Source organism: Panthera uncia, chromosome D4, assembly GCF_023721935.1.
Source record: "Panthera uncia isolate 11264 chromosome D4, Puncia_PCG_1.0, whole genome shotgun sequence".
Classification (NCBI taxonomy): Eukaryota; Metazoa; Chordata; class Mammalia; order Carnivora; family Felidae; genus Panthera; species Panthera uncia.
The window spans coordinates 45485965-45494597 of NC_064807.1; the positions used below are offsets into that span (position 1 = coordinate 45485965).

At 37.8% G+C, this 8633-nt stretch overlaps 1 pseudogene; it reads right to left on the minus strand.

Moving 5' to 3' along the window:
• The window catches only part of LOC125920164 (transcription initiation factor TFIID subunit 11-like), a 142628-nt pseudogene extending 134240 nt beyond the window's left edge, over positions 1-8388 (minus strand).
• Positions 8389-8633: the final 245 nt, after the last annotated feature.

An 8633-nucleotide genomic window follows, 5' to 3' on the forward strand; every position in this document is an offset into this window, starting at 1 on the left:
TCTCTCTGCCTCTCCCATGCTCATGCTCTCTCTCTGTTTCTCAATAATAAATAAATGTTAAAAAAAATTAAAATATTTATCCAAGACAAGAGGACCTCTCTGTCCATCATATTATTCCACTCTTGCCATTTCTTCCCAGACTACAGACACTCTCAGATGTGGTCTGGGAAGAAATCCATATTTACCCTGCGAGTAAAGGGGAGGATTATTCTGGTAGGTGACAACTCTCATCTGAAATGTTTACTACCATCTTGGAAGTGAAAGCCCCATTAGGGTTTGAATGGACCAAGTGAAACAAGGATACAGGTGGAAACTGTTCTGGTAATCCCCAAACTGAGGGTAGGTTTTACTGATGGTGGATACTTATTTACTTACACATTTATTTCACATTGCCAGTGAGCAAGGCAACCAGTCCTGTCCACAAAGAATGCACATGTAGTAGAGGAGAGATGGTGTGAATGTAGATGCTGTAATAGGGAGTATTTGTAAAAATTTCTCAAGGGTGTTGTATTAGTTTCCTATTAGTGCTGTAACAAATGATCATACATGTATTGTCTCACAGCCATACACATTTATTATTTAAAGTCCCTAGTCCAGAAGTTTGGCATGGGTTTCCCAAAGATCAAGGCAATATCAGGGTTATGTTCCCTTATGGAGGCTATAGAATCTAATATTTTCTCATCTAAACCTTTTCTCATCTAGCTTCTAGACACTACCCACATTGTCTAGAAACTGATGAGAAAAGGAAACAGGTTAGACTTTATAGCCTCATTAAGGCTATAAAGACATTGCCTTGATTTTCAGGTAACCCTTTTACCATCTTCAGAGCCATCATCAGAGCCATTGCATCTCTCTGTGCCTTTCTTCAGTAGTCATATCTCTCTCTGACTTTCTTCTTCTGCTTTTCTTTTCCACTTTTAAGGATCCTTGGAATTATTTGGGGTCCATCTGGATAATCCAAAGTAATCTCCCTAATTCCTTCTGCAATCAAAATTGCTCTTTGCTAAGTAACAAAAAATATTCACAGGTTCTGGACAACTAACATATAAATACCTCTGATATCATAGTGCTGTCAAAATGTGATGGAAATTCAGTTTAAGTGAGATAATATACATAAAATACCTTGAAAAATATAAAGGGTGATGCCGATTTAAGTTGTTGAGTAGTAGCTTGCTATGCTATGGTTTGGCTGTGCAGGCATGTAAAGTTAGTCGTATTTCCCTTTTCTCCTCTGCTCCTTCTGGGTCTCTAGTTACTATGTTTGACTTGCCTATTTACCTCAGTTTTTCATTTTGATACAGAAAGATGGTACTTTGTAGTTGAAAGTCAGGCTTTTTCTCCTGTGTGAGGAAAATGGAACCATCAAATAATTTTCCTCTATGCCTGGGCACACTCTTTCTGATCTGTTGATCTGTCTACATTCTCTGATTTTATAGGTCCTGGAATCACTATGGATAGAAAATTAACCCTGTTTCCAGTTGTACTTCAGACAAACAAAGACATGGCTAATGGGCTGAGAGTGAAGATGTATGTTGGGCATTAAGAATCCAGGTTTACAGAAGGGCAATGCTTGTTCAAATTTCCTTCCCATTCTACAACTCCCAGGGACAAAATCGCCATAATTAGAAATTTTTTTTCTCATATGTTGATCCATCTTGAGAAATAAATCTGAGAAGGCATGAGAAAAGGAAGCTCCTAATTATAATGTAGACTATATTTTAACCCTTTCTGATAGGTTCTAAATTGCTTGTACAGTAGAGTGATACATGGTAAAAAGGTAAATCTTATGGGGGAGGGATGTAAAAACATTGCTAGAATACTATCACCCTTTGTACTCTCCAAGGTTGAAATAAATATATGTATTATTAATGTTTTAGGTGTATAAATTATATACATATTCCTAAAAACCCAGCAACTGCTCAGTAGATGGTAAATGAAAAATGTCACCCTTATTTAGTAAAAGGTAAGAAGCAAAGGAAACAAAGTAAAAGATGAGTTTTGGAGCTTTGGGGTGACTAGAGCTAGGCTTTCAGAAGTTGAAATTGCAACAACTCATAGGATGGGTCAGAAAATTATTAAACTGCTCCCAGTTCCATACTATTACAATAGCATGGTTGATGCCCTTTTGTATGTGACTTGTGTATGAGTGTAAGACTGATGATTCTATTCATAAATGTATGTCTTCCTTTCCACCGAGACTGGAATGGAATTTTGTATGTAATAAGTACTCCTTTAAACTTTACTCATTAACTGAACATAAGGCTGATTGCTTGAATTCTTTCAGATCAGGATAAACTCCCAGGACATCCATAATAAAACCTTTCAACCACAACAGAATCAAAATAGAACCAACCTTCAGAGATAGGGGAAGATGATCCCATTTGTCTAGTGGTTATAAAGTTAGATTAACCTTAGATAAAGCCCAATTTTGTATGTCAATTAGGGTGGAAACAGTGTAGGAGAAAGAACAATGGCTTTGGTGTCAGAAAATGTGAGTTAAATTTCCAGTTTCATTCATTCTGAGAACTATGACCTTGAACAAGTTTCTTTCTGTCTCTGAACTTTGGTTTCCTGAGTAAATGAATGGGATCTTTGGGTGCCATCAGTGAGAAAGAGCACTATAAGGGGCATGCACAACCACATCTGAGAAATCTTGGAGGTTCTTAAACCAGAAAACAAGGATTTGTGAGGTTTGAATTATTCCAGTTACGTTTGTAAGGATTATGTGCCAAAGACCACTTACTGTGATCATACTCCTTTTCTGTTTGTGGCCTTGGAGAACTTGAATCACAGCATTGAAAGAGTTTCATAATGTGGTCACCTGACTGCCTACCCAACATTTGTTCAGCCCCCTTCCAAGAGGTTATGATGTGATCGTTACCACAGACTGGAGCTGTACTGAGCTTTTACCGAGGTATCAAGTAGGTTGATACTTTTCTGTTGGAAAAGGACTTCTGGTCTAAAGACCTGAGTAGGTCATTCGAGTCGAAGTGTGCCGGACAGTGTAGGGATATTTGAACAGGTTCTGCATTCATGGTGGGCATGCGTACGCAGCTCCTAAAACGTATTAGAGATCAATTATGCTGAAATTCAACACACTTAGATAAAAAGATACTCTGAAACTGCTCGGCTGTTTCCCCTGTCTTGTTGAAAATGATCTTGGTAGAATGCAAAGCCTCTTTAACTTGTAAAATATATCATTATACTTTGCTTTGAGTAATGTGCAACTTAATGTCTCTCCCATCCCAATCATAACAATCCCTCAGCCAACTGTAAAAGATCCTTTAATGATTATTTTCTCCGCTTAATGCCTTTTTTCATCTGTGGTTAGACAAGTGGAGCCCGAGTGCCTTGCCTGTTCACTATCATTTGTTTTAGAGATTCTCGGGGAGTTAAAAGTAAAAGGCATTTGCAAAAAATGTTGAAATGTAAGTGGATATATTAACATAGCACTAACCGATAAATTAAAAGCGCAATGCAATAAAATAAAATTTCAAATTCAAAAGGTCTTATCTCATGAAAAACTTAAGCTCTTCTAAATTTTCACTATATATAAAAATGCTCAATTAATAGGGAACTCAGTGTGCTAATGGTTTTAAAATACTCATTTTTAGGCTTATAGTTTCCAGTTTGTAATTCTTTTGGAGAGCTTCAATATAAAAACACCACAACTCTTCATTTAAAATTATATTTTTAAATTTCCTAAGTGATTTGGACACCTAAGCCTTTTTTGCAAAGGAATTTCTTAGTATGGTAATTAGGCAATGGTTCAATTCATCCCAAATGTCTAGTAAAGTTCCTCCTAACTATTAATTATATCTTAATAAAAGCTTCCAAGTGAATCAAAATTTCAATGTTTCAAAGGGTTATAATTTTCTAGGTCTTTTAAAGAGAAGCTAAGTTAAAGAGGACAGACTTGCTGAGAAATGGAATTCTGTCCTCATTCTCCTTTTTACTAGGTTTATGCTAGAGAAAGCATAAGAATGACGAGCCCACCAGGGCTGGTGCCAGGCAAAGGTTTGTATTAATGGGCACCTGTTGTATTGCTCATGGTCTTTGATGCTTGTCTTTTCCTCCCAGAACCTAACATTACCAGATATCCTGGCATCATGCTGCCCTCACTCCAGCTCAGTAATCAAACTCTAAGTTCTTTAATTTCGGGGACGTTCCCTATTCTCTCAGTGTCTGCAACAGTACATGTAAGCTTATCAAGTTCTGAACTGCCTGACATTTAAGTAACTCTGTACGCTTAGTATGTATATACACACATGTATATGCGTGCATCTTGTAATTAAAGTTTTTGTCTGGCCTTTGTCCTAGACTCCTGGAACTGAGCTTCTAAACCCTTGGAGTTTCTTGAGTGATAGGAGTGTCCTTGTTGTTCATGATAGGCCCCTGGTATGACTACTGAGTTTACACTTAAGGTATGATTTAAGGTGGACTCTTGGATAGCTTATGCTACCATGCTGACTCAGGACTGGGCCAGACCATGCCAACCATGGTCCACACAGGAAGGCCAACCATGTGATTAGAGGGTTAGGGCTTTGAACTACATGCTCTCAACCCTGGGAGGAAGAGAGGGGCTAGAGATTGAGTTCAGTCTTGTGGCCCATGATTCAATCAATTGTGCCTACATAATGAAATTTCAATAAAATCTGTGGACACTGAGGCTTGGTTGGTGAACATGTTAACCTACTAGGAGGGTGATATGTCTTGATTCCCTAGGGAGCAGATCCTCAGAACCATCCTAGACCTCTCCCTACTGTCTCTTGTTTTGGCAGGTCCTTATTTATATCCTTTGTAATAAACTATTTTCATAATTACAGTACTTTCCTGAGTTCTATGTGTCGTTCTGGTAAACTATCAAACCTGAAGGAATCATGAAAGCCTCCAAATATGTAGCAAGTTGGTCAGAAGTGGGGATTGCCTAGGGACTTCTAAACTCACAGTTGGCATCTAAAAACAGTCTTGTTGGGGACTGTACCTTAACCTGAGGAATTTACACTAATTTTGAATACTTAGTGCAGGAATTGAATTGCAGTATTAAAGCTCGGGTGTGTGTGTGTGTGTGTGTGTGTGTGTGTGTGTGAAAATATATGAATATTTCTATCTTGGAGTCGTTAATTAATGGTGGCAGTAAAGTCTCTGAATTCTTAACTTTTGAAATAAATTTTAAGCCTTTTCCATGAAGGGTTTATATTGCCTTGTCTAACACCGCACAGAGTCAGTCTAGACTGGCACTTTTTTTTTTTTTTTTTGAGAAAGAGAGAGAGAGAGAGAGAGAGAGAGAGGGAGAAAGGGGGAGAGGGAGAGAGAAGGAGAGAGAATTTTAAGCAGGCTCCCATGCTCAGCACAGAGCCCCATTCCATGACACCGGGATCATGACCTGAGTCTAAATCAAGAGTCAGATGCTCAATCTACTGAGCCACCCAGGCATCCCTGGAGCTGGCAATTTTAATCCCCTCAGGGAACAGTTCTGGGCTTGGGGGAAGACTTTTAAAAGGTATTACTACTCTATATGGATGTGAGTAAAAGATAGTGCATTCACAGGCAGAAGACGATGGATAGATTTTGGGGGAAGACAAGAAGGGCTCGCTCATAATTTTTTATTCTCTTTCTAGTGTCCTGTTCCATTTCATGACTTAGATTTCTTGTTTTCCCTTATCTTTTCTCCATATCATTTCCTTTTCAAAAGAATGGACATTATGTAGTCATTTCCATTAAAAAGTAAAAGACTAATGCAGCTTCCAGTGTTTTCCTCCCTCAGGGCAAAGCCCTACTCAGTTCCCGGATCAATATGTCAAAAAGGCCCCATTTCGTATTCTGACCCCATGAAATTGGTTCTTGTGACTTAATTAAACCAAACAACCTTGCCTCCTCTGAAACTTGTCTCCTTTATTCTCTTAATAAAAATAGTAAAACAGTTTATTATTTACTCTTTTAAATACTTTGTAAGTATTAATCCTTTGTGTCTTAAACAAGCGGTAAGGTAAGTACTGTTTTATCCTCATTTTATAGATGATTATATGAGATACATGAGGTAAAAATTGTGCTCCAGACCACTCAGCTCATAAATGGTGGGGCCAAGATTCTAATCAACACAGTTTGGTTCTGGAGCCCATGCTCATAATTACTGATTTATGTTTTCTCACATGAATTGCTTCTTAATGTGTGGAGAACTGTGCTCTTGCTTTGTCCTAGGCTGAGCAGCTCATTAAATATGTAAGAACATTCCTTCTTTTCCCACAGTTTTATTTCTCACAATGTCCTCACATGTATTCTTTTTCTACCATATTGAATTCTTTGCTATTTCCCAATTACCCAGTACTTTCTCCAGCTTTCCACTTGCTTTTTGCCCTGCTTGGAAAGCCCTTGACAGGTTCTCCTGTGGTGATTCAACACGTACATGTATTACTCAGTGCTCAAAGCTTTCTCATTTTTTTTCAAAGCTGTATATTTTTTTATGACATCATTTTGACAGCTGTTATTGAGAGAGTTCTTTTTTTTTTTTTGGCTTCATCTTTGATTTGAAAATTCAGTGAAAAAGCCAAACGGAATGGATAGATCCATGATTGCAAAAGAACAATTTCACTTGCGAAAATACATTTATCTCTGCATATCTTGAGATCTCTCAGGATGTAGGACTCGATTGCAGAATGAGTCTCTGCTGTATGGTGTGAGTGAACTATTGTAATAATGAAAGAAAATCCATGCTAACATTAAATCTATGTAACTGCAGAGCAATGGTCAGGAAAAGCCAACTTGATAGATTCTGTTTCAGTGTCTATTTTGCACTGGATCTTGCCACTTTTCTTCTAAAGGTGATTGTAGCAGCTTGCTAAGTATTCTTTCTTTATATGAGTTCCTAAAGAATGCCTAAAACCAGTAACTCATACTTTGTGGAGCTCATACTATGGCAGACCTCTGTAAACTACAGTCACTCAAGTTATTCTCGCCTGACATGGCCAAAAAGAACCTGGCGTCATCCTGAGAGAGGCCCAAGTTTTCTCTGGAACATTTATTAAATAGTTAGTGATTAGCATTCGTCTGTATAGCTCTGGTTTACCATTGCTTCTATTCTCTTCTTGTATCTGCTTCATTAGGGTTCAATTCAGATTTTATGTAAATCCACATCAGTAAGGATCTTACTTACCTCCAAATACGTGTTTGGTTATAGACCAAGCACATACAGTGATGCGACTTCATTAATTTTATAAATTGTTAGTAGCCTTCTATATTTATGTAGTCCTAACATAACAGAGGTAAACAATCTAACACTGACAAAATATCAACACTGACAAAAAATATCAAGTGCCATCATTTCTTGAGGACTTGGTATTTACCAAACCTAGTGCTAAGAGCTTGAATATGGTTTTTCGTAAAATCTCCATCACAAGTTGTTTGGTGATAGGGATTATTATTGACATTTACATATGAGTTTCCTGAGACTTCATAATTTGATACCCTATCTGGGGTCACACAGCTAGTAAGTGACAAAGCCACAATTCACATTCAGGGCTTGCTGATTCCAGTGCCCGTATTCATGACTGGTGAGTAAAACTACCTTCTTTACTACAGGCATGGGAAGGTGTTGTAGTGCAAAATAGCAGATAATAGAAAATTAATGATGTCTACGCAGTACAGAGGACTTACTTTTTATTTTTTATGTTTTGTGAATTGTACTCATTCAGATAGTTGTTCCTTATTTGCCAAACAGTGTGATCTGCAAACCCATCCCTATTATTTCAAAATAAGCACAGGTTGGTTTGCAAAGGGAAGGGGACAGTCATTTCTGCAAAATACGTAGCTGGAATTTGCAGAACACGCTTTTGAAGAATACACCCTTCCTTGAATGCTAGTGTTGCCTACATCTGGGTAGTAGAAACCTAAAAATAACAGTAGCTAATGTTACAGATATTCATTTGATCAAGTGCAAATGTGAACATGAGCAAAATGATGGCAGAGACACTAAAAATTATGTATAAAAGCTGAGATAATAAGGAAGTGATGATTGGAATACAAATTGGAACCATATGGATCGTTGAAGCAGATTCATGAATAATGCAAAGCCAAGGTGATGAAAAAGTGATTTAAACAGGGTGATGATAGAGATAATTTTGTTATCCTACGTTGGCTAGGGATTAAAATTAATACCTGAATTTAACTTTCAAGTTTGTGACTTAAATATATCTACACATATGGGTTTGTGAATGAGTCTATACATCGTGTGCTACACATCTGAACTTGGTCCTTCAAGTTACACTAGCCCGACCTGAACGGTGCCCTCAAACTACCTGCAGCTTCTTCTGGAACAACTGCCAGAATTTTTTCTAGGATGCGTATTACTTTGCCAGGGATGAATTGTTGCTCCAGTGAACCCTGATTCATTGTGTATTGACTGGTAAACTGCTTAATATTCCTCCCCAAATACAGTTTCAACCACTCTCAATGAACCTTTCTGATTTGACTATAAATTCTGAAGGAAAAGGTCCTTTTCAGGTGTTGGTAACTTGGAACAGGAGGTTCCAGGTGACAAATACAGTTGAATATCTAATGCTCAGATGGAGCCAACCGGGAAAAATGAGGGAACGTACCAAGGCTCATTCCTTTCTGGGAATTAGCCTAGTTTACAA